This window comes from Amblyomma mixtum, chromosome 8, assembly GCF_055824585.1.
Source record: "Amblyomma mixtum isolate Tamu chromosome 8, ASM5582458v1, whole genome shotgun sequence".
NCBI lineage: Eukaryota > Metazoa > Arthropoda > Arachnida > Ixodida > Ixodidae > Amblyomma > Amblyomma mixtum.
The window spans coordinates 68,149,545-68,175,521 of record NC_143019.1 but is presented as its reverse complement, the minus strand read 5'-3'; the positions used below and the strand labels follow the sequence as shown (position 1 = coordinate 68,175,521).

The following is a 25,977-nucleotide window of genomic DNA, read 5'->3' as shown; positions in this document are numbered from 1 at the left end:
AAGGCGCGTCTAGTGAATACGGTGTCTTCACTCACTCTCATCCTCCTCCATTCCCTTCCAGCGAGGTTTAGGTGTCCACCGACAAATGAGAGACATACATTTCCTTTCCTCAAAAACCAATTTACCGACGAGCGAGGCGTAGAACCGAATGGGCGATGGCGTTCTGTGGACTCCCTGGCAGCGTTGCAAGACGCTGTCGCGTTCCACTCTTAGGGGCGACGCTTAACATCTTAACCACACATCAGTGACCACACTTTAGGTCAAAAAAGTGCCCCCCAGAATTTTGTGAGACAGTTACTGCGTAATTTCCTTTCCTCAAATACAATTATCATTTTCTTCATTACAGCTCCTCTTTATCTATCTACTTTCACTCCCACTTCCTCCCTTCCTCTACGGTGCGGTTCAGGTGTCCACCGAGATGACAGAGAATTACTGCGCCATTTCCTTTCCTCAAGAAGCGTTGCGTTCAAAGGGCAAGGCATCGCGCCGAAGGGGTGGTAGCGTTCCGTGGACGCCCTGGCAGCGCTACAACACGCTGTCGCGTTCCACTCCTAAAGGCGAAGCTTAAGCGTCATTAATTAGCAGTTAATTAGTATTCATACATTAATCAGTAATTAACCATTAATTAGAGATTTGTCATCACTTAGTAATTAGTACTCAATTATATGTGACGCCACCAGTGCCACAGAAACAGCGAAGGTGGTGCGGAAAACGCTTCCGCCTCTACCCACTTTAGACAGTCAAAGTGCCCCCTGAATTTTTGCATGCCGAAATTGATTCAAGGAAACTGATATGCTATAGGCTGGTTTCACTGCCTGTTAATTTCTGTTCTGATGCCTGTGAAACAACCAAATTGCACTCTGGGCTTGAAAACTGCACCACGACTACACAGATCAGTAGCATGCGTATACAATGGAAGGATGGAAGTTAGTATAGCCACATCTTGCTTCCCTCCAGCACAAATCCTTCATCCAAAAGAGGCAGGAGTGCAATGCCCCTCTAATAGCGATTTTCCCGAAATCGATGGCACGCTGCAGCGGGACCGAGAACCAGTCTAAAAAGAATCAACGTGCGCGGAACAAAGTCATTTTCTTGCCGGAGTGGTCGACCAGCACATTGTTAGTTGCTAGTTGTAGCTAGCAGGCAGCAATCCATACAGATATCTGCACGTCGTAGCTAAAACGCGGTATGTAGAGAGAGCACAGCAGTTTTCACGTATCACGACTCTGAAGTCTGCTCGGAACTGAACTTAAGAGACAGTAGAGCCGGTAAGCGCCGCAGTGTTTTTGTGATGCCAGTAATGTAGAGCCACCACTGGAACAGGTTTCCGCGCTATAGCAGAACGCCTGCAGAGCAATGATTGATTGATTATATGCTTTATAAATTTTTTGCCTGCATTAGAAAGGCCGATGTAAGTACGTGGCGCTTTTTTGAATTACTGCCGAGCACACACAGCAGGTACATTTCAAGCGACAAGAGTTGTGTGGATCGCTTTCATTCAGTGCGGAACTTACGGCGCGCGTTTATGGTGATGTCATGCTTTCCCACAGAACAGTGGAGGAGGGTATCATTAGAATTCCATTGACTCTACACTTTCATTGCCCCATGCCGTCGCTAGACAGACGACAGGATGACAAGAATCGTTTGGAATAGAATACACTGACACTGTTTTTTACAATATGTATGCATCACCTCATCAAGGCCTTTTGTTTCCGTCGCCCAAGATGATTTGTTGCTGGCTAGCGCAAATGTTGCTAGCAAGCAGCAATCCGCATACAAATACCTGCACATTCTGGGTAAAACGGGGCGTGTCGAGAGAACACAGCAGTTCTAATGTACCGCAGCTCTACAGTCCGTTTGGAGTTGCGAACACCTGCGCAGGTATAGGGAATCTCGTGCCCACGTAGGACTCTGTCAAGACAGGTGATAGGAACTGCAAGAGCGTAACTGAAATCCGTTGAACTCTGTTGGTAAAAGCAAGAGTTCATAGGTGCAGAGGAGAGGATATACACGGGTGTCGGGCATCTGATGAGTCTTCACAATAACGCTAGAAGGCACACCAAAGGCACTCAGGTGACAAGCACAAGAATTTTTGAAACTAGCCGCATTCACTAGCTTAAATTGGCTACAGGACGAACTGTTTAAACGGTGATGAAACAGCGCACGAATTAACGACAGCGTGCTGCGTATGCCAGCTAACTAAAAAACCTACAACCGTCCCAGTCATCATTACCGCAATCATCGAAGTTCATCACTCATACAGCGCAGACAATAGAAACATGGAGCCAACTACTTAGGCTCTTCGCAGCCTTAGCTTGAGGACTGGAATGCAAGCCAACCAGGAGCTCACAGTTATTCAAACATTCTCGCCTTCCGAGTTTAAATCAAGCCTGTTTTCAACTAATACATTCCACATAGTGAAGCAACAAGCTATAATGAGTTTCAGGGCAGCATATGTGAATGAATAATGCATGGTTTCACAGTGGGGAGAAAATAAAGAAGAGGAAAAACCAGAACTACACTGCACTCACTGTTACCTGTCCATAAAAACATTCCCTGAAGTTGTACAGAAGTTCGCCACAAGATCTAGGGGATGTCCGGGAGAGATGTTAACAGCGATGGCGTAAAGCATCTCCAAAAGTGAAGGACAAGAATACAGATAAGAATTAAGCGGCTCTACTGGGAAAATTTTGATGTCGAAATAAAATACGCATTTACTCCTGAGGCATTTGACGGATCCGCAGTAATGTCGCAGGTTGCGGCAAAATCACTTTGCTCACTTGAAAAACAAACATTTTTTCTCTAGGTTCATCTTGCTTCCCAGCAGACAATTGTACGCTTTGGCGAAGAGCTCGGAATTCCTCACGACCTTGTTGCAGTCTGCTGCGCTGGGGTTCCGGTCGCCACCGCTCGCACAGGTCAGGAAACACATGGCCATGAAGAAGACGTGCCCTTCGGGGAGCCTTTCGCCCAGCGCCGAATGGCCGCCTTCCAAATGAAGCTTCGACTCCGTCAGTGCGGAGTAAGTGACCTCCAGGGCGGGCACTTCGGGGAACACGCGCGCGTTTTCCGCGCCGTGATTACATTCTTCTCGAGCGAGGAATGCTGCCAGCGTGGAATTGGACAGGGTGGTGCCGTCTACCATGGTCCCGTTGACCGTCCACTTGATCCCTTGCCTATCCAGCGCCTTCACCAGTTGCATGGCCATTATGAAAAGGAGGCCACCGTAGAGCATGGCATTAGTCCCTCTGCTATAGTACGCGGGAGCGCTGGCCACTGCCATTGCGAGTTTCGCTGCGTTGGAGATGTAGTCATAGGTGGCGTAGTCAGCGTATTGGTTGCCTAGCAGAAGCAGGACATCGCAGTATTCTTGAGTCCTCTGCATTGCCCTTCCCGCCAAGCGTGTATTGACCCAATAATGGGCATACGATGGCTCTTTCTCGACAAATTCTACGTATAGCTTTTCGAGCACATCGCCTTCGAGAAGCGCAGCTGGCGGCCAAAAGGCATTTTTCACGAACAAAAGCTTTTCTGTTGACAGCGGCTTACTCTGGTAGTCCATCTAGTGCGCATCGTTGATACTGTTCACTGCTGCCGAGATGAGGCTATTGAAGCCAGTGGTGATGGTCTGGTGATCTCTTTCCGCAAATCGCGAGTAGAAGGCGAGATCAAGGACGAGGACCTTGAACGAGGCTTCCACGTGGTGTGCGCAGTACACCGGAAGCAGCAGTTCAGCTTTCTTCTGGCTGCCGAAGTAGCGAACGAAAAGGGAATAGTCGGCCATTGCACTGAAGTATTGCACGATAAGCCATTCTATGTGCTTCTTCAGTTCAACCGTGCTGCACTCGGCCATAATTTTGGCGACTGTTTGAAGGAAGGATAAGTCGGTGATAATCATCTCATCGCGAACGTCCAGGCCCGGCTGGAGCGAAAGCCCAGCTTGGAAGCTCTGGGTCCACTCGGTCGCATATACATTTGACCCGTGGGAGCCGATCTCGCCGAAGGAGAAGAGGGCTGGCGTCTTCCTGTTGGACGTGGACACACCGTGCGGGGTGTCGATTATGTCTCCTTTCATTCTACGGATCTCGTCGACGGTTTCTTGGTTCGCTGGCGGCCTAGTAGCGCTGTCGGGGTAGAAGGATGAGAGGAACTGCTCCCAGTACTTGGTGTACAGCTGTCTGACTGCGTGGTGGTGCTTCTTGAGAAGGGGCAGGTAGAGGCCAGGACTAACAAAGACGCGGCGCTTTCCGGATGATGACGAGCGCAACACGTTCACCGTGATCGAGAAAGACCACTGCAACTTGTAACTGAGGCCTACGAGAATCTCCAACGGTGTTAGCGTCCCTGTGGGCATCTCCGGCCAGCGAATATTGTAATTCCTGACGACGCTGCGAACCCACGACATCTGCGACGCGTTCTTAGGGAAACTGCTCACGCACATCTCGTACATGGCCAGCGGATTCTTGCCGGCGGGGAGCGTGAGAGACCCTTTCGGCAAGGTGTCCCTGAAGAGGTCGTACCAGCTGAAGCGCAGGTCATCCATGGCTGTCGTAGCTAGGTGGCGGTGGTCGCTTGAGGGCTCCCACGCTGAGCAGACGAAGACCGCATAGTCTTCGCATGGATCTAGCTGCCAGTTTAGGTTGTTGGTGAGAAGCGCTGCGTGCCGATCGCAGTCCTCGGTGCGGCAGTAATGGGGGCTGATGGTCTTCTGCTTTGAGATGACGAGCATAAAGACGACGAGGCAGCAGAAGAGGAGGCCGGTTCCAGCGCCCACCGACGTCATGGTTATGTCCGTCCTGGTCAGGATTCGATTCTGTTTATCGAAGGCTGGCTGCTGTGGGGACTGGATCTGCAACGTCAAAATACCTGGCTTTATTATGTGGCCAAAATTGAACAGTCCATGCCTGTTTCCTTAGAAACACAGTATCATATGACATATTTGTTACAGAGACGCGTAGAAGCAGAGCTTGTTTAATAATAACCTTTTCTTTATGCAATTAGTGACAAAAGTGGACGTTAATAAGCATGTTGTGTATGTCGCGAAATTCTGTTATAGCTATGATAAATGGTATTTTTCTATTATCTCCGCCCTTTTCAACCCTTCCTTAATCCAGTTTCTCATGACATGATCCAGTTGTCAACACCCATAAGAATGCCCCTATGGCGACGCGCACGCTCTTGCTTTAACACAGCTAAGGCAGCCGTACCTTGAGCCACGCTATCAAGTGCTCCCATCGGCGAGTTTCCTGCATTACGCGCCACGGCGTAATCGTCAGTTTCCTCTACTTACTGTGAGCGCGCACGATTTTTGTTAACAAGCCGCATGCTTGTTTGCAGCGGCTAGATTGTGGTGTACGGCCAGCGTCCGAGAGGCGTTTCGAAGCGTTCAGCGGCGTTTATATAGAGCCTTGTGTTCCGGCCGATGACGACGAAGGCTGAACAAGGCGCGATGCACGCGGGCTGCGTGCACGAGGTAGTCAAGTGATAACAGGGAAGCGTGCGCCCCGCACAATGACAGAAAAGGTAGCGCAAGGGGTGTGTGGATGGACGTGCACTTCCTCGTAGCTTTTGCTGTGCTCTCCCCTTATATGTGCAGGATGCCGGAACAGAAATAAGGCGAGCCTCCTCAAGTGTCCATATCGGCTCCTCTTCTTGCTACATATATTTAAGAGCGTACGTTGTTGGGCTAGTCGGTCAATCATGGTGAATACAAGGGGGGGTACTGCGCACAAAAAGACAAGGACAAGAAGATAACACAACAAGCGCAGACTCGCGACTAACTTTATTTGAAAACACGATACTCCTTTTATAGTTTCAAACTGTCACATCACACACATGTGGAAACCAAAAACCTTTCTTCATTCTGATACAGTTTGATAGACGGGTCACTTACGCAATCTGTATCAAACAGAAGAATAAAAATTGCGTAAGTGACCCGTCTATCAAACTGTATCAGAATGAAGAAAGGTTTTTGGTTTCCACATGTGTGTGATGTGACAGTTTGAAACTATAAAAGGAGTATCGTGTTTTCAAATAAAGTTAGTCGCGAGTCTGCGCTTGTTGTGTTATCTTCTTGTCCTTGTCTTTTTTTGCGCAGTACCCCCCCTTGTATTCACCTTGCTACATATACTTTTTAAAATATTAGGATCGCCACGTCTGCGTAGCGGTTTTGCACTGTTAGTTTTATTCGCTCATATAGACGCACGGAGTTTGCCTCTCTCGCCTTTGGTGCTACTGAAAGAGGACCAAGTCGAGGCGACAGGGAGGCGTGAGAACGAGCGCCCTTCCGAAGTTGATTTTGAGGACTCCGGCACCGCAATGCGGGTACGACAGCACTAGAGGCGGGACAGCTACCTTTTTAGTCTGTTGTGCATCTGCCTGTGAGTATGGCGATGCGGGAGGACTATGTCACGAAACCGGCTCAGTCGGGGAGCTTCGTAGTGGCGAGTCCAGTAACAGCGCCAAGCCTTGCACGACTGATACTGCCGCTCCGCGCAAGAGACGGCCGACGCTCGTCACGAAGCCATTACGTGCGTCCGTACCAAGACGCAACAAGACGTCTGAGGTGCAGTCATTGTCAGTCTCTCTTTTATGTCAACTACAACCCTAAAATACAACCCCCTCCCCACATCCCTGAAAAAAAAAGAAGAGAAATGACCTACATCTTCCATTCACTATGTTTCCTCACTTTTTCCTGTCGCTACGCAAGGTTCGTCCTCAACGGCTTCGCGAGCAGTGTCGTCGTGAGACAGAAAGCTCAGGCTATGGTCGTATAATTTCATAGAACAAAATATTTAAGGAATATTATTAAGGCTCTTGTGCAGAAAATCCGGCATTGTAGTCGTCGTCGGAGGCGTTGTGAGCGATAAATCCCCGAAGAAGAGACCTAGGTGGGCCACTATTAAGATCGACGTCAACAAGTCTCGCCGGGTGGCCGCCAGCACACCTGTTTCTACTGTGCATAGCTGCGAGCAACTTCAGCGTGATTACTTTCGGGCCTGCCACCTTGGACCGCACGCACTGAGAGTACCCAGGTGACAGCTGACTTCAATTACGGAGTTTGCCCGGTTGGAGTACAGGACCAAAACCAGACCCCCTTCACAAAGTGCCTGCACGTGTGGAACGCCGCCGCCGCCTCGGGGAGACGAACGTTATCTTCCCCATTTGCCGTGACCGTGCCAGGGAACAAGGGGCCTCGTCTCCGGCTGCTCTTTGTTGTGCCAAGCACCGCGACAAGCTGGCGGGCATCATCTCCGACCCAAGCACGAGGAACCACTTTCTGGCCTTTTCGTGACCTCTTTGTTCCGGCCTCGAGCGGCGGGTGTCTTTGATTATGAGCAGATGTCGGTGACCCGCAGAAACCTTCGACTGGCCGGAGGCCATCACCTACCGCAGTCAACGCTACCTCGACGACAACCTTCTTTCCCTCAGACTCCACATGTGACGGGGGCGTGGCCCTAAGTGCAGTGGTGTGTTTGTGCGCACAAGTTGGTGTTGTTTGTGATCTGGGCCCTTCCCACCCCGGCGCGGGCGTCCTCAACCTAGGGAATTTAGGGAAGGCGAACAGTATAAATGTCGAGAACGAATGCGGCAGAGCAGCTCACTTCAGAACTCACTAGAGCCTCTCTTAACCTCCCATAGAGCCTCTTTTGGAGCCTCACTTCAGTCTCTAATCATGTTGTAAAAAGATGTAAATAAACCCTCTTGTAATCTTCCTCCCATCACTTAACTCTTTCACTTGGCGGCACTCCTGTCCTGGTGGTGGTGGGAACGGTGTCGGTAGCTTGACCACGGTTCCGTCAAGCGAGCAGCAGCAGCAGCGAGCTAGCAACGACGCCGAACCGACCCATCTTCGCCAACAACTGGTGGCAGCGCCAACAACTGGTGGCAGCGGTGGGATGAACCTGGTGACATGGTGCTGCTTCTGCGGGTGAGTGTTTGGTTTTTGCTTTGGGTCCTCCAGGCTTCAAATTCTGGGTTAATAATTTGAACTGCTGGTTGATCGGTGTTTGTATGTCTGTAGCACAGGGGTAGTTGCTCAGAATCACCATGAGCGAGCAAAGCCAATATTTAAAAGCAGCGACCGTGGACCTGACGAGGTTGTCGAGGACAGAACTGTTGTTCTTGTGCGATGAGTTAAGTGTGGATGTGGAGGAAAGAGCGAAAGATTCGGATATTGTCCAGGCAATCAAAAGTTTTGAAACGGAAGAAGAAGATGATTTTGAAATTGCTTGGGATAATACGCACAAGTGGGCAAACGAACAGGAGCGTGAAAGAGCTGAAGAAATGGAAATTCAGGAGCGTAAAAGAGCTGAGGAAGCGGAAAGAGTGAAACTAGAGGCGCAGCTACAGGAAAGTAAAAGAGCTCGGGACGAGGCTATGGAGAAACTAGCAGCGGAGCTAAAGGAGCTTAAACTCGAAGCTAAGAAAAGGCGGCTCGCAAGGCTCAGTGGTCTTAATGGGGACGAAGTAGCATTGAGTGACGCTATCTCCGTGCAGACAGGGCCTTCAATGTTCCAGTCCATCGCCGAGTTAGAGAGACGTGACGCCGTAAGGAAGGATTGAGAATTGGCGCACAACAGGCATGGATGGTACACGACAGAGCGCAGCCAAAGTAGAGAGGCTACAGAGACAGTCTCAGAGTTAGCTAGGTGTAACTCCGCTAAAGCTCGTTCAGAAAACGAATGGAGAGGGCACGGATGGCGTCGGACAAAGCCGAGCCAAGAGAGACTTCCCAAGCTAGCTAAACAAACCATCGCCCAGTTCGATAGTCGCAAACCTGCGATTAAGGGCCGAGAAACGGAGTCTAACCGGCACCCGCGGTTTAGAAAAGAGAGAGCTCCGAAGAGAGGCTGTGCAGTGAGAGTAGGAACCGTGGCCGATTTGGTTAAGCGCGCGGACGCTAGAAAGGGGCCTGTACAGGCGACTAACCGGCACGGGTGTGAAAGGGATAATTTCCCCAAAGGCAGAGGTTTCAAAGGGGAAACAAAGGGGAGCCCTTTAGGAATTGTGAATCGTGGCAACTCCGATTTGAGGCGTCACTGCGGTGCCAGTGAACAAGCCAGTGTTATGGCTACCTCGGCGAAGCTGGCGTATAAAGAGTGTGAAGCTGCTGTTGAGTTAAAACGCAGTATTGAAAGCCAGGCTGAGACAGAGGAAGAGAGCCCGATTCGAGAAGAGCAGTGCGTTTCAGAGGAAAGCACTGAGAGCGATAAGCCAGCTGCAGAGGACTACCTTCAGGGGAGCGAACTGCTCATTTCCGGGGCAGCTGAAGGTCCGTCTGTCAGCTCTGTAGAGATGACCATCTGTTGCGAAGGCAAAGAGGTCAATTTTGTGACTAATGAAGGATCACGCGATGCATGTCAAGGGCTGGAGGAAACAGTCTTGGCTCAGGTGGTGCACGCGGAAAGTCCAAAGAGAAAAAGGAAAAGGGCAAGGACAAAAAAGAAAAGGTTGAAATGTCAGGCCCTAAATTCAGGCGCGCGGACAGGTGATAACGTTATCACAGGTGGAAATGCGGCAGAAGGGAAAGAAAAGCCTTCCCGCATTAGAGCTCGCAAGTTTGGGGCTAAAGTTACTGGTCAGGCGACACGCGGGGATTGTTGTAAACCGGACCGCTGTAACAGAAAGGGAAGACCGCATCTTCCAAGCAGAGAAAAAGGGGGGTTTTTCAAAGTGCATCGGCCTGCGGGAAAACCCAGACAACCCGTACCTGGCAAGAAAGCGGCAAGGGAAAAGGCAAAGCGGCCCAAGAGACCGGAATGCGCTAGGTTGCGCGACCGTCAGCGCATGCGATCACAGGGATTGAGAAACAGAGACCCCGCACGCAGGCGTGTTCACCGCGCGCAATTGAAAAGAAGGATGCGTCCTTCACTTTCGGCACTGGATTCCGGGAAGCGCGCAGGGCGAAAGGGTAGCCGAGCTTCGTGCTGGGGCAGCTGGGGGCGAGAACGAAGAACAGCTTCTCGCGCTGGTCGCTGTGCGTCGCCAAGAGCCGGTTCTCGACTTTGCATGCGCTACCAAGGCTTTTTGAGCGTGTCGAGGGGGCGCGGAGACGACAGAGGGAGTCGTAGATGGCTTTTTTCAGTGGCCTTTTGTAGCGAAATGACAGCAGTGTCATCAGTCAAAGCGCGACCCCAGAGGGCGCGTCTGAAGGGCTAATCACTTCGACACGGCGGAGGTGAGTCAGCTTTCACCCCCGCGTAGCCATTCAAAGTAGCTGGTTATTTGTTCCTTTTTTTTTGTGTGCAAAATCAAAAATGGAAAGGCTACTTTGTTTTGAGCTAAAGATTTAGAGTGATCGGACGTTACTGCGTTTTCTCTTAAAACTGAGAAAGATTAAAGTCTGAATTAGAAATAAGAGTTCAATTTGCCATGCTACAGAGAAATAAGGGCACTTAAAGGAGTGTAGCGAAGATTCCTGAGAAGACTATGTGCTGTCTGCATAGTTGAAACCGTTCAGAGCATTGAAGTTTTGCTGTGTTTGAAGGTTGGCACAGGTTTCTGTTGTATCTATAGTAGATTCAGACCTGTCAAGCTTGGTTGACATACCAGGGAGTTGTTGCTACATTAACGGAAGTCTAGCTAATGCCTTGCGAAGGCAAAGAAAATGCGCATAGTTGTGCATATCTGCGTACTCTTGTTTACTGGCGTGTGGTTAGTCAGCCGATTGTGGTATTCGGAGATTGACCAACTGAAGTGGCTGCAGAATTTTGTAGAGAACAGCTGTAGCAGCTTGGGTATAGGTTATGGTGCCTGACACAATGAGTTTAAGAGAAGTTCTGCGTCTTTACTGGAATGAGTACCGATTTTGATGAGCAGTCGCATTTTTGTGAGTTTAACTGGAGCAGTTGATTCTCAGTCTCGAGCGATCAAGGTTCTTTGAGAAGAGCCAGAGCATTAAACTGAGCGTGCGCCAAATTTTAAGCAGACTTTCGATATCCGGGTGGTATAGGGGATCAGAGCTTGATTGATAAGGAATGGAGTCTCTATTCAAAATTTGTAGGCTTTGACACACCCCCGCTTGTCGTACAACGCGGCAGTCTGTCTTTGGCGACCTCAGATGTGACGCGGACGCTCGCTTTGACCCTAAATTCGGGCAAAATTGAGGGGTCATTATTCTGAAACAGGATTTTGTTTGGTACTAAAAGGAAGCCTGGTGGGTCTTGAGTGAATTCCGAACGCTTGCGCGTGGAGCGTAGCTTTGTTGTTTGGAACATCCCATCTATGCTTTCCTTTCTTGGTGGTTTGGGGCTTTGGGTTTGCCTTGGGAGTTGATGTTGCAAGCCAAGATATCAACGTGGACGCGAGCCCATCTCTTCCTGCCCAGCGGTGGGGAACGCTGGCCATTCGAGATTTTCCGGGCCGCGGAGGAGCTATTAAGATCGACGTCAACAAGTCTCGCCGGGTGGCCGCCAGCACACCTGTTTCTACTGTGCATAGCTGCGAGCAACTTCAGCGTGATTACTTTCGGGCCTGCCACCTTGGACCGCACGCACTGAGAGTACCCAGGTGACAGCTGACTTCAATTACGGAGTTTGCCCGGTTGGAGTACAGGACCAAAACCAGACCCCCTTCACAAAGTGCCTGCACGTGTGGAACGCCGCCGCCGCCTCGGGGAGACGAACGTTATCTTCCCCATTTGCCGTGACCGTGCCAGGGAACAAGGGGCCTCGTCTCCGGCTGCTCTTTGTTGTGCCAAGCACCGCGACAAGCTGGCGGGCATCATCTCCGACCCAAGCACGAGGAACCACTTTCTGGCCTTTTCGTGACCTCTTTGTTCCGGCCTCGAGCGGCGGGTGTCTTTGATTATGAGCAGATGTCGGTGACCCGCAGAAACCTTCGACTGGCCGGAGGCCATCACCTACCGCAGTCAACGCTACCTCGACGACAACCTTCTTTCCCTCAGACTCCACATGTGACGGGGGCGTGGCCCTAAGTGCAGTGGTGTGTTTGTGCGCACAAGTTGGTGTTGTTTGTGATCTGGGCCCCTCCCACCCCGGCGTGGGCGTCCTCAACCTAGGGAATTTAGGGAAGGCGAGCAGTATAAATGTCGAGAACGAATGCGGCAGAGCAGCTCACTTCAGAACTCACTAGAGCCTCTCTTAACCTCCCATAGAGCCTCTTTTGGAGCCTCACTTCAGTCTGTAACCATGTTGTAAAAAGATGTAAATAAACCCTCTTGTAATCTTCCTCCCATCACTTAACTCTTTCACTCGGCGGCACTCCTGTCGTGGTGGTGGTGGGAACGGTGTCGGTAGCTTGACCACGGTTCCGTCAAGCGAGCAGCAGCAGCAGCGAGCTAGCAACGACGCCGAACCGACCCATCTTCGCCAACAACTGGTGGCAGCGTCAACACCACCTTGGTCACGCGGCCTGGTGGCGTCGTCACAATCTGCTGAGCGGATTGTGAGCTGACTAAACACCGTGGCAGGCGGCGATTAAATTAATGATTTGTCGTGAGAGGTCTCTCGAGAAGAGCAACCTGGGTCACAGAAGCCAAACCGGTTGCAGCACCTGCCATTGCAAGGCAGTGGCGCATGGCTTAACCGCTGCACCACTGCGCAAGGATTGGTGAGAGGACTGCCAGGGACCCATGAACGTAAAGCCGAGAATCATGCTATCGCGTCATACCCTTAATTCGCAGCTGAAATGTCCCCTTTAGCTTTAGTAAGACTCCCACTCTACGATTTAGCCGGTCTTAGTCTGACGCCTGCTTGACCGTGAAAAGCGAGCCGCGACCCGAAACTGATGTGAAAACCAAAATATTAGAGCACCTAGTTCGCATTTAACCTAACTACGCTAAATCGTCCGTCATTGCTTTTTTTTTCAGTGGAAACTTGTTTGAGAAGGCAATTTATCGCTTATCATAAATCACTATATCCGCAGAATATCTCCCTCGGTACACTCCCAGGTTTTTCTGTTATTCAATTTCAAAAATGCACCGCATCGGTTTTCTATGGCAGTCGAACTACTCTTGCAAGCTCAGGACCAACTTTAAAAACGAGGTTTTGCTACTCATCTCAAGATTAGGCCAATCCCAAACATATAGTCATAACGGCATCTTTCAATATTGAGTTGCCTCACATTTATAACTGAAGTCCAAGAAAACTGATTCCTGACAATAGACAGATTCTCTGTCTCTGCGCCTACGCAAAGCCGCAAGAAGCCAGCCAGATTGCGGAAAGAAGCGGCGCTCCTGTTGTGGCCATCCTCTCCCCACATCCTGCAGCGGTACTGTTTCAATGCGCCAGCGTTACTGGCCGCGGTGAGATATTTCAGCCATGTGTGTGCGGTCCTTGCGCGTCACACAAACAGAAAATATCCAATTGCATGGATCGGATTCAAACCCAGGAATTTCATGGGCGAAGCGAATACGGTACCTCATGGAGAACTTTTCGCTGGGCTAGTTGGTCCATTTTGACATACATGAAACAGCGAGAAAGAAGAAGCCCGAAGGCGAAACGAAGAAGGGACAGGAAAGAGCGCTGTGAAAACTGAATTTTACTGAGCGAAACTAGCGGAATATATGGGAAGCCAGAGTCAAAGATAATCAGTTGCAGTCAACGTCTCTTTCCTGTCCCTTTTATTGCGAAAGCAATACTGCTTGCATTTTCACGCCTCTGCCGTGCCGCGGCGGTGACCACCATTTACGTTTAGCTGAACCCTGTGTGACGTCATGCGTGACGACACGCCGAAGAGCTGAGCGACCATCTCGCGCCGTCGAAAGAAGCGGCGGTGGCCATCACCGGCGCCTAACTCCCGCGCTCTCCGCTAGGAGCGCAACAGGTGTTGTGACGTCACGCCGAAGAGCTGAGGGCCCAACTCGCGCCGTCAGCGAGCAATGGCGGTGCCAACCACCGGCGGCTTAACATCTGCTTCGCGACAATGCCGCCTAGCGCTAAGGCAGCTCGTCGTAACGAACGGAGGAAACGACAGCGAGCTACAGAGACGGAGGAAGAGCGTGAAAGAAGACTCTCTAAGCGACGTGCCCAGTATGCAGCTCGGCGAGAACGTGCAAGCTCTTCACGTTCAAGGCTACATACACCAATTTCTGGGGGTGGTTAGATGCATACTCATCTACATTACATCTAATTGCGTGCGCAATTGCAGTAAGGCGCAATTGCTTTCGCAATTTCCAGGCTTAACCAAGTTGAGCCACAGCCATTTTTTCGCTTCGCCTTCGGGATTCTTTCGCGCTGTTTCACATGTGTGAGGACGGTACCTCATAGCCACGACGAGTGCCTTCACATGAGGTTAACATAGTCTGTACGGCAAGGCAGCAGCACTGGTGGTAGAAATTTCCACAGCGTCATCCAAGGTGGCGTGAGCGAACTTCTAGAGGGTGGATGACGTGTACAAACTCCGCCTCCGTTGACGTCTTGGAAAGCTACCGCGCTCTCACGTATAAAAACATTCAGGTGGGGGCACCTTGTTGACCTGAAGTGCGGTCAGGCGAAAGCCTTTAGTGCGGTGTTGCTGCTTGTGTCACTGAGGTGTGGTTGTTGCTGCTTGTGTGACTGAGGTGTGGTTAAGATGTTAATTAAATACACAATTGTTTGTGAATATTAAATGCTGGAGACACTGGAGGGCGTTTGGGAGGCATCCGTTTGATTCGACGCCTTTCTGCGAACACTTTCCAGAGTTAGAGGCAAGGAGACTGGAATACGCGTTGGCAGGAAGTAGCGTAGCGATTAGCACGCTCGGCTGCGGAACGGAAGGATGGTGGTTCGAATCCCATCGTGCACAAATACTTTTTTCTGGTCTGACTACAAAAAGCGGGACACATCTGCTGACAACCTTCTGTCGACAACGATGAGGCATTATAGGCTTTCGCCTTTATACCACGGCGCCTCGCGCAGCCGCATCAGCCTCGCGTCAAATATGCACCAGGCAAAATAAAACAAAAGCTAAAAACATCAAAATTTAAAAAAGTAATGAAAGATGTTTGCAGTTATTTGAAAAGTAGCCAAGCAGTCGTTAGTGTGGTCAAGTGCTTGTTTGCACATTCCAGCTTTGCTCTTGCAGAGCATGATATTTTTTTTTCATTGCATCGGACTCATCCAGAGTCGGCTCTACTGTTTGTCTCACCTCACGCGCCTAATGCTCATGAAATACGGAGGAATGGAAGAAGGGTCCGTGTGCAGTGCACTCACTATGCTCTCGAGGTTGGTCATCGTCTTCACCAGATCCGCTGTCGATGGTTTCCGGGGCATGGTCGCTACCGATTTCCGCCTTGCGATGCGATCCAAGCGATTTCTCTTGCCCTGCAAGAGCGGATATATTTGCCAAAGTTAGGCAATCCTATTGTAACTATATGCTCGACAATGTGTTCAAGGGACATTAGAGATTGATGCATTTTTATTCTTCAGAATTAGCCTTGTTTCTGAGATTGGGAAGCCGTCTGGAGTTCGCCAGTAGCTACCAGCGGGCACCGAGTTAAGCCTACACTCTAGGGTTATTAAAAGCGACCCGAGATATCATAACGCAGACGGGACGCTGGATATGCCTGCTTTCGAACGTGCGGCACCTTCTGACAAAATACAAAACTGTGAGAGCCGGCACAGTAGGTATGACAGGACATACCTACTGTGCCGGCTCTCACAGTTTTGTATTTTGTCAGAAGGTGCCGCACGTTCGAAAGCAGGCATATCCAGCGTCCCGTCTGCGTTATGATATCTCGGGTCGCTTTTAATAACCCTAGAGTGTAGGCTTAACTCGGTGCCCGCTGGTAGCTACTGGCGAACTCCAGACGGCTTCCCAATCTCAGAAACAAGGCTAATTCTGAAGAATAAAAATGCATCAATCTCTAATGTCCCTTGAACACATTGTCGAGCATATAGTTACAATAGGATTGCCTAACTTTGGCAAATATATCCGCTCTTGCAGGGCAAGAGAAATCGCTTGGATCGCATCGCAAGGCGGAAATCGGTAGCGACCATGCCCCGGAAACCATCGACAGCGGATCTGGTGAAGACGATGACCAACCTCGAGAGCATAGTGAGTGCACTGCACACGGACCCTTCTTCCATTCCTCCGTATTTCATGAGCATTAGGCGCGTGAGGTGAGACAAACAGTAGAGCCGACTCTGGATGAGTCCGATGCAATGAAAAAAAAAAAAATATCATGCTCTGCAAGAGCAAAGCCGGCACAGTAGGTATGACAGGACATGAGTCTCCCGAGTGGCGGACGCTGAGGGCGCGCGAAGGGAGAAGACGGGCGCACATCGGCTCCTATTCTGATCGCTCCTTATTGCGGTCTGTCAACTCGGACCCCACGAATCTTGGCACCATCGTCTCCGCGAAGATCAGCGGCACAAGTGGGCCCCACTTCCATCAAGGTGGGCCCATTTTTGACGAAATTCTGAGATTTTGAAGCTTTCGCCCACCGCCGCGGCGCTAAGCCTAACGGCGGCGGGGCGTTCGCCGGCGTTCGCCAGCCCCGGCTGGGGATTCCCCGGCGATGGCGGCTCCAAATACGGTTACCGGCTATGATCCGCTGTCCATGCAAGTCGTACGCATGGAAACCGTTCAACCCGAGGACCTTCCAACATCGGAAGATGACTATTTGGCAGATATGGTCAAAATCTGGAGACGCCGGCAGAAGACGAACGCTCCCAAGCCAACTGGAGCCGCCGCCCAGCACCAGGCGGCAGTTCGGTCCCCGCACGCTTCGCAAGGAAGTGTCGGTGGCGCGGCCTTGAAGGGTGCAACTTGCAAACCCCAGTGGCGGCCGCAGCAGACGCCGCGCATTGGACGCGACGACCTCACCGTGGTGCTCAAGCCACGCGAGACGCTGGATCTGAAGGCCACCTTCGCTCCAGGTGAAGCCGGAGTTGCCGTGCGCAACATCATACGGGACTGTGGAGAGGTGCAACTCTCTGTATGGCCCGTGTGGGACCAAAATGTGCTGGTGTGTGGCGTGAACTCTGTGCCAGCCGCTGAGAAGCTCCTCGGCGATGTCACGCTGACGGTCGGCGACCGCCAGCTTCTGTTTCGCGGGCACGCCAAGGCTTCTGGCGAGGTCTGCAAGGGAGTGATCAACGTTCACCCCGGCGAAACGTCGGCCTCCCTCAAGCAGAAGCTGGAGTGGAGACACGGAGAAATACTTTCTGTGCGCAAGCTGGGCGGCACCGCCATCGCAGTGGTCACCTTTCAAGGGAAGAAGGTACCCCGCCAAATCTTCTGCAGCGACCAGGGCATTCCTGTGAGACTGTACAAGAAGACGATCCCCGCCTGTCATCGATGCGGCACGGTGGGGCACCGGGCTGACATCTGCCCGCGGCCGCAGTCGGGACGCTGCGGCCTCTGCGGCTCTCAGGTGGCCACCACACCCGAGGGCATACCACAACATGAGTGCACCCCCCGATGTCTGCTGTGCGCGGGTGCCCACTTCACCGGTGCTGCCGGCTGCGTCGGCAAGTACCGGAAACCGATCAAGCCGGGACCATCACGGAGTCAAAGCAAGCGGAAGTCGGCTCAGAAGCAAGCGCCGCCCACCAATGCCAAGGACAGCAAGTCCACTTCTGCGCCGGGCAAGTCCGGTCATGTCAAGACGGCTGTGAAGTCCGGGACCCAGGCGAGGTCGCCGAACTTCAGCGCTGGGGATTTCCCGCCTCTAGCGACCGCCCAAAACAAGGTGAGCGATTGGGCTAGGGCTGCCTCCGGGCCTCTTTCTCCCTCCCTCTCCCCTACGGAAGCCGCCCTACAGAGGCAAAATGTTGAACTTAGGCGCCAAACAGAATTCCTAGTGCGGAAAATTCAGGAGCTGGAGGCTAAGTTAGAGGGACGTAAAGAACCTCAAGCTGGTCCTTCCGAGCCTATAGAACTAGCCGAGCCGGAGGACCGAGATGAGAATGCCTCGGTCGCATCTGGGCTGACAAGCGTGTCGCAGCAGTCGGCCACCACAGTGGTTGGTAGGCTGCCAATGGTGGAGAGCCGCCTGTACAACCTGGAGAGCGAAATTGATGCTCTGCCAGGTAAAATCATGGAAGCGGTCCGGGGCTCCATTCAGCAACTTCTTCAGGCCGAATTGGCAAAAATCATGCCTGCTATAGTGGCACAGGTTACTGAGACAGCTCTCTCTGTCGTTCAGGACCAAATTGAAGCTCAACTCAGTCAAAGCCGCTCCCGCTCGCGGTCTCCGCGACCAGACCTCCGCAGGCGGAAGGTGGTCCTTCGCCAGGCCACAGGCTCACTAGAAAACATTCCGGCCGCTCTCTCTCCGGACGTGCTGGTGCCTCTGCCTGAGGCCCCATCACCTTCGGGGGTGGGACCTGGCCCCCAAAATTAAATAATCACGTTCACGATGGCTAGCCGACCCCAGCGGAAAGCCAACAACAATTCGGAGCAATTCGAGATCATACAGTGGAACTGCAGGGGTCTACGGAGCTGGAAAAAACGGTCACACCTCCAGCTCTACCTGCAGTCTCTCGGTACCGCACCGGCGCTCCTAGCTCTTCAGGAACCCGGCGCAGATGCTAAATTCACAGGGTATAGCTCGTTTCAAGGCGGTCCTACAACGTGCATCCTGGTGAACAAAGCGTACACCGCAGTCCCAGTAGACCTCGAACTGGAGACTGAACAGGAATACAGTATGGTCAAGGTCCTGCCGCTCAAGCGCCGCGACCCATCAATACATGTCCTTAACATTTACTGCCCCCCGCATAAGCCGCGCGTGACCTTCAACGAAATCTTCTACCGCGCGCTCAAATCGGCTGACAAGGAACCTCTAGTGATCGTTGGGGACTTCAATGCTCCAAGCCTACATTGGGGCTACCACTTTGAGAAGGCCAGAGGACGCAAGCTGGCGGAGCTCATCTCCACACTTCGTCTTACACTCCTCACGGATCCGTGTTGTCCCACACGTGTGGGCAACTCGGTTACGCGAGACACATGCCCTGACCTGACGGACACCCAACTGCGCGGGAACGCGGACGTGCTCTGCATGGGCTCCGTGAATCGTCAGTGTTCTTGACCGGAAAACCCCAGTTTAATGCAAAGTGTTTATTGGATGTGTTCCGTGAAGTTACGAGGACCATCTGGACACCAATTTTATCTCTGTGAGTAGAATATTTTTCCACTTACGGGACATTGAAATCTTGAGGCGGCGAGAGCCACGCTACACCTAACGCCGACGTAGCGTCGGCCGTGGCCGAAGCAGGAGACGCATGGGCTTCGCTGGCCCTACCGGGGCTGAGCAGCCTCGACGGCGGTATGGCATCAGCATCGACTGCGGCACACATTACGGCCCCGGTTATTGAAAATAACCCGGGTACGGACCAGCCCGAAGCCATGGAGCTTGCAAGCACCAACAACGCTGGAGCTACGAGGGGACCGCAAGAACAACCAAGAGTCTACCCAGTCAACGAGACCCCGTGGCGAGTGATGAAGGAATTAGTGGAGCGCAGAGCCCAGAAGGATAGGAAAGCTACCGGTCAGGCAAGCACACCTTCGGAGGCAAACAAGACTCCAGTGAGAACGAGCGAGCCACAGCAGCAGAAACCTGGGACGCCGGGACCGAACGCCATGGTCCCGAACGCGCCACCGGCGTCCGCTGCAAACAACCAACTGAAGACACTCCCTGGTAACAGGCGAGATTTCGTACAGCTCCCGAAAGGAGGATACAAAATCGTATTCCGACCGAAGAGCCACAACCTAAGAGTGGGAGATTTCAAGCCCAGCGATTACATACAAGCCCTGGTGAAGGAATGCAACCTGGTATACATCGGCGACATGCTTGTCGCGGTGAAAGCCATCTCAAACATAATAATAGTCCGGACGCCAGATGGTGCGAAGGCAGAAGCTCTGCAAAAGACGAGGAAGTTGTGCCTCGGAGACAAACAATTCGAGTTCAATGCCTACTGCTCCACGGCGGAGGGAACTATCCGGGGTGTGGTGCATGGAGTGATGGCCGGCACCACGCAAGAGATCCTAATGAACCACATCCAAGTAGCAACGCCGGGAATTCGTGCAGTCTACGCAAGAATGCTCGGGAAGTCAGAGTCAGCGCTCATCGCGTTCGACGGACCGAGGTTGCCCAAGACAGTCGCAGTGATGGGAGGACTTTACAGAGTTTACCCTTACCAACCTACGAAGCAGGTGTGCTTGAGATGCCACCTGCAGGGGCACCGATCAGACGTCTGCCCGGAACCAGAACCCATTCCGCAGTGTCCTAGATGCAAACGTGCCAACGTCGACGGACACGAATGTGGGGAGCCCAGGTGTGAGTGGTGCGGCGAAGCTCACGCCACGGGCGATATACGATGTAAGAAACGTCTCAAGCGGAAAGGCCAGCAGAACCAGCAAGGCAAGAAAAAAGAAAGCAGTTGCCACGGTGGTCACAGGCCGCGGTGGTTCGACAGCGAGGAAGCCGAAACGAAAGGAAAGAACGGATCCTCGAGATCTGCGTCTCGGAACAGGCGCGGCGGCAGCAGAAGCCGAACGCCGTTCTTCAAAGAGGGAGACTTTCCGGGGCTAGCAGACGCGAGAACCACCGACCACGATGGCGACAACGCCTGGGTTCGAGGGAACGCTCACGGCGCTTCTGCATCTAAACAGAAGACCAAGCAGTCCAAGAAGGTGAGTCAGTCTAGGAGCGAGTCTCCAGTCTATCCCACTGCTCTAGACTATTCGATACAGGCTAGATTCGAAGCTCTAGAAAAAACAAACAGGGAACTTAGAGAGGAAAATGAACGACTAAAAAGGAGGCTCTCATTTATAGAACAGCGACAACAAAGAGAAGAAAATGATACAAACCGAGGAAAAGTACACGGAGTACAATCGCCCACGACGAAAACAAGCACGCAAGGGCCAGCAGCCGTACAACCGCAAGTAAGGAAAGAAATAGATGCTACTATACCACTGCACCAAATACAGGAGCAACAGAAAACAGTCTTGGCGACGCTGGAACAAATCATGAGCAGACTGAACGCAACCGATCAGAGATTGGCAGAACTGTTCAGGAGACAAAACAAAAGAGCACCGGAACAGGTCGACCTAAACGAAAGCGCGAAGATCTTCGCGGCGCAGCAGTAGTGTCCCATCATGGCTAACGCAGAAGAAAAATTTACAATATGGCAATGGAACTGTAGAGGATTTCGAAAAAAAACCGATTTCAACATACATGTAATGCAGCATAAACACCCTCCCACTGTAATAGCGCTGCAAGAAACTAACACTTCGCCGAAGATAGTCGGCTACGACACCATAGTAGATGAAAGATTTAAAAAAGTGGCCATTTTATGTCAGAAGGGGGTCACTACGCACAAGCACACGACACCAGAAGAAGATATAGAACACCTTTTAATAGAGGTAATACCTAAGAAGCGCGGGGAGAAGAGCCTATTCGTACTTAACATATATTCACCACCTCGCAAGAAGAGACATGACTTCAGAGAAATCATTAGAGCGGTGATCGGCCTGGTAAAACAAAACCACCTTGTGATTGTAGGAGATTTCAATGCTCCGCACAAAGAGTGGGGCTACAAGATGAATACAAAGAAAGGAAAAACCATCCTAGATGGAGTGGACACGCACGGGCTGGAAATCGTTACCGATAGCAGATACCCTACTAGGGTCGGAAACAGCGTTTCAAGAGACACTAGCCCTGATTTGACCATCATAGGAAATATCCTAGACTACGAATGGTCTAACACCGGGGAGCAGTTCGGAAGTGACCACTACGTAATTCAAACGCAAATTAAACTTACAAGGTTCAGCACAATCCAGAGAAAGACAAAAATCACAGATTGGAAAAAATTCCGTGAACAGTTGGAGAATGAAGCCGGACGAACTGCGATAACGGACATCGAAAAGTGGACCAAACGACTACGGGAGGTCCACAGAGACAATACTACAGAGCTAGAGGTCACCGATGAATTTCCACGTGCGGATAAACGATTGCTACATCTTTGGGGGGCTCGTAGGGGACTGACGAAAAGATGGAAGAAACAAAAACATAACAGGAAATTGAGACTCAGAATAGCTCAGATCAATAAGGAGATAGAAGACCACACTGCAAACTTACTTAGAGATAATTGGCACCAAATTTGCAATGAACTAAACGGCAACTTGGGTAGCGCTAAAACATGGGCGCTGCTCAGGCACCTCATAGACCCGACAAAATCGAAAAGAGAAAACAGCAAAACGATAGAACGTATCACGCACAATTTTCAGGGAACGGACGCCCAGATTACAGATTTTCTTTGGTCCAGGTACGTCGGAAGCACGCAAGTGCCACCCTGCACCATGGTATATTCAGGGACAAGGAACTCGAAGCTGGATGAACCGATAAAAGACTACGAGGTATACGCGGCTGCCAGGTCATTCACAAGGAACACAACACCGGGAAAAGATCAAGTAACAAATGCAATGATCAGAAACCTCAGTGATGACCAAATCGAAAGCCTGACTGGACTAATCAACGAGCACTGGGAAAGGGGCACGGTCCCGGCGGAGTGGAAACACGCTGAGATTATCGTGATACCTAAACCAGGGAAAACACCCAGTTTGGAGAACCTTAGGCCCATTTCACTAACTTCATGCCTCGGTAAACTATACGAGAAAGTGGTCAAGACTAGACTGAGCATTTACATGGAGGACAACGGTCTGTTTCCGGATACCATGTTCGGGTTCAGAACGGGGCTCTCCACGCAAGACGTGATGCTCCAGTTAAGAGACACGGTACTAAAACAAATATCGGGCACTCGAGAAGGCGTAATCTTGGCCGTAGACCTCAAGGGGGCCTTCGACAACATCGGCCACAATGCCATTCTCACAGAACTCTCGGCAACAAACTGTGGGGAAAGGATCTTCGCATACGTAAAGGCCTTCCTGTCTAACAGAACAGCAACGATCGGCATCAACAACATTAGGTCAGAAAAGAAGACGACGCCAAACAGAGGGACGCCACAAGGATCCATCATCTCACCTTTGCTCTTTAACATAGCAATGATTGGATTAACTAGGAGACTGAAAAACATCAAAGATGTAGAACATTCAGTTTATGCGGACGACATCACAGTGTGGACGACAAAAGGATCGACGGGAAACAAGCAAGAAATACTGCAAAGAGCGGCGGATGAGATCGGTCAATTTGCTTTATTTAGCGGGATGCAGTGCTCCCCAGAAAAATCAGAATTTATTAGACTTCACAAAAATAAAGAGGACAGGGGAACGATAGAATTAGAGATAGATGGACAACCCGTAAGAAGGACAAATAAGCTTCGCATCTTGGGGATGTGGCTGCAGGAGAAAGGCAAACGGGACCATACCATCCAGCTCTTGGAACACTCCACGAAACAGATATGCAGGATGTTAAGCCGGATTACGAACAAGAGAAAAGGGGTGAAGGAGCGAGATGCGTTACGGATCACTTCTGCGCTCATCATACCGAGGATGACGTACGCGCTTCCGTACCTACAACCTAACAAAGGGGAAAAGAACAAAATGGAAACATGCATCAGAAGGGCGTATAAGCAAGCCTTAGGCGTCATGACCTGCGCCTCGACAGAGAAGCTGATGAACATGGGGGTGTACGGCACCTATGAGGAGCACAGCGAAACCATGCTCAGATTTCAAATGGAAAGACTTAAAAGAACAGCCGCTGGCCGCGCACTACTGATCAAGCTAGGATACCCGGCAGAAGACGAGGGCGAAGACAAGACAGACATTGACAGCCAAATTAGGAGCACTTTCTTGGTTAAACCAGTGCCCAGAAACATGGACCCGAAGAACCACGAAGGAAGACGGGCGGCGAGATCATTGGAGTTGGACAGGTTCCTAAAGAAGAAACAGATGGTTCTGTATGTTGACGCGTCCAAGTACAGAACGAAGGAAAACGCTAGGGCGGTAGCAGTAGTGAACGCCAATGGGAATATAGTTACTGGTGCATCAGTGCGCACAAGGACAACACAAGCAGCGGAAGAGATCGCCATAGCTCTAGCCCTGACTGAAGCCAATCGGCAGGGACTGAGTTACTGGATAGCCACGGATTCTCAGGCTGCAGCAAGGGCGTACAGAGATGGAAGGATCGGCCGAAAAGCCGCGAGTATCCTCTTCGAACAAAAACAACACAGACATGGATCAAACAACACAAACATTCAACACACCATCATTTGGGTCCCTGACACTGGGGTTGAGGGAAATCTCATGGCAGACACCGTTGTCCGAGGGTTCACGAACCGGAGGGCGGGTTTGCCGGTGGAACCCTTCAGCACGCCAGAATCTTACGGGGAGGCAATGAAGGCGTTGTTGGGAGCGCGCAAGAAGTACTCGGCTCCGGCGGATATCCTCGACAGAGAGCAGGCCACCACGCTCAGACGACTACAAACAGACACCTACCCAAGCAGAGCCATGTATCACAAAATGTGGCCGAACAGATACGCGAAAGAGTGCGTGTGGTGTGGGGGCTACGCCACAACGTACCACGCCACCTGGGGCTGCGAAAAAAGCCCTTTACTACCAAAGGTAAATAGCCCTAGTCTAGAGCAGTGGGAGGCCCTCCTGGCTGACTCCGACCCGAGCACTCAGCTTATGCTGGTGACGAGGGCCAAGGCAGCGGCGGAGGCCAACGGTATCCTGGACTAGGGAAGACCGACCACTGTATCTCCACATCTATCTATCCCCATCCCCCTACTCCCTAACTCTTCCTTTTGAAAAAAAAAAAAATAAATGTTTTTACTACTACTACTACTGACCTGACTCTCGTTACGAACACCAGAGACGCTACCTGGGAGAACCTGGGAGAGACTCTTGGTAGCGATCACTGCCTTCTCCGGGTCACTCTTCTGGCGAAGGCGGCTCGCAAAAAGTGGGGCCACACTAAATTGACCGATTGGCATAAGTTTCGAACAAAAGAGATACCTCCCGTGCTCTTATCCGGCGGATATGCGGAGTGGGCAAAGCAATTAGACACAATACAAAGACAACACGTCACGACACTTCAGACCACTGAAGAGATCCCTGCAGTGGACAATCACCTCCTGCACTTGTGGGAGGCTCGCCGGAGTCTTACCAAACGGTGGAAGAAGCAAAAGCTGAATCGCAAACTTAAAGCTCGCATTGTCGACCTCACGGAGCAGGCTGCGGCGTATGCTGCCCAGCTCACCGATTCAAACTGGATAGAGAAGTGTAATTCGGCAGCGCGTCAGATGAGCTCGAGAGGAACATGGCGCTTCTTTCGCAGTCTCATCGACCCCACTCAAACGAGAGGGGAGACGCAAAGACAGCTCCGGCGGGCTTTGCACGGGTACCAAGGTACGACGGCTCAACTCGCGGACACCCTGTGCGACAGATATCTCTGCCGCATAGAGGACCCAGTTGGGCCCGAGTACGAGTACGCGGGAAAGCCGAATCCCGACATTGATGCCCCTTTTGAGTTACACGACCTTAAGGCGGCTTTAGCTAAAATGCGGCGAGGTACGGCTCCGGGTCGGGATCGCGTAACAGTCAATCTGTTGGCCAACCTCCCAGATTCGGCCTACCTCCACCTGCTAGGGTACATTAACCAGATTTGGGACGGGCGTCCACTCCCTCCCGAATGGAAGACCTCCTTGGTCACTTTCATCCCTAAGCCAGGCAAGCCAGTGAATACCGACAACCTGAGGCCCATCTCACTAACCTCTTGTGTGGGCAAGCTTATGGAGACGATGGTTAGGGATCGCCTCTCTCCACACATAGAGACCAAGGGCCTCTTTGCAGACACTATGTTCGGGTTCCGACCGCATATGTCTGCGCAGGACGTCCTCCTCCAGTTACACCGCTACATAATACGACCCACTGCCATGCGCCACAACGACAAGGCCATCCTTGCCCTTGATCTTAAGGGGGCCTTTGACAACGTTCGTCATAGCAGCATCTTGGCTAACTTGAGTACCACTGATTGTGGGCGCAAGGCATTCACATATGTAAGAGACTTTCTCTCCAAGCGTCAGGCCTTCCTCAAGATTGAGGATGACGAATACGGACCATACACGA

The 25,977-nt window shown here is 51.5% G+C and overlaps 1 pseudogene; it reads right to left on the bottom strand.

Moving 5' to 3' along the window:
* Positions 1–2,766: 2,766 nt before the first annotated feature.
* Positions 2,767–25,977, bottom strand: part of LOC149332848 (endothelin-converting enzyme 1-like) — a 29,053-nt pseudogene continuing 5,842 nt past the window's right edge.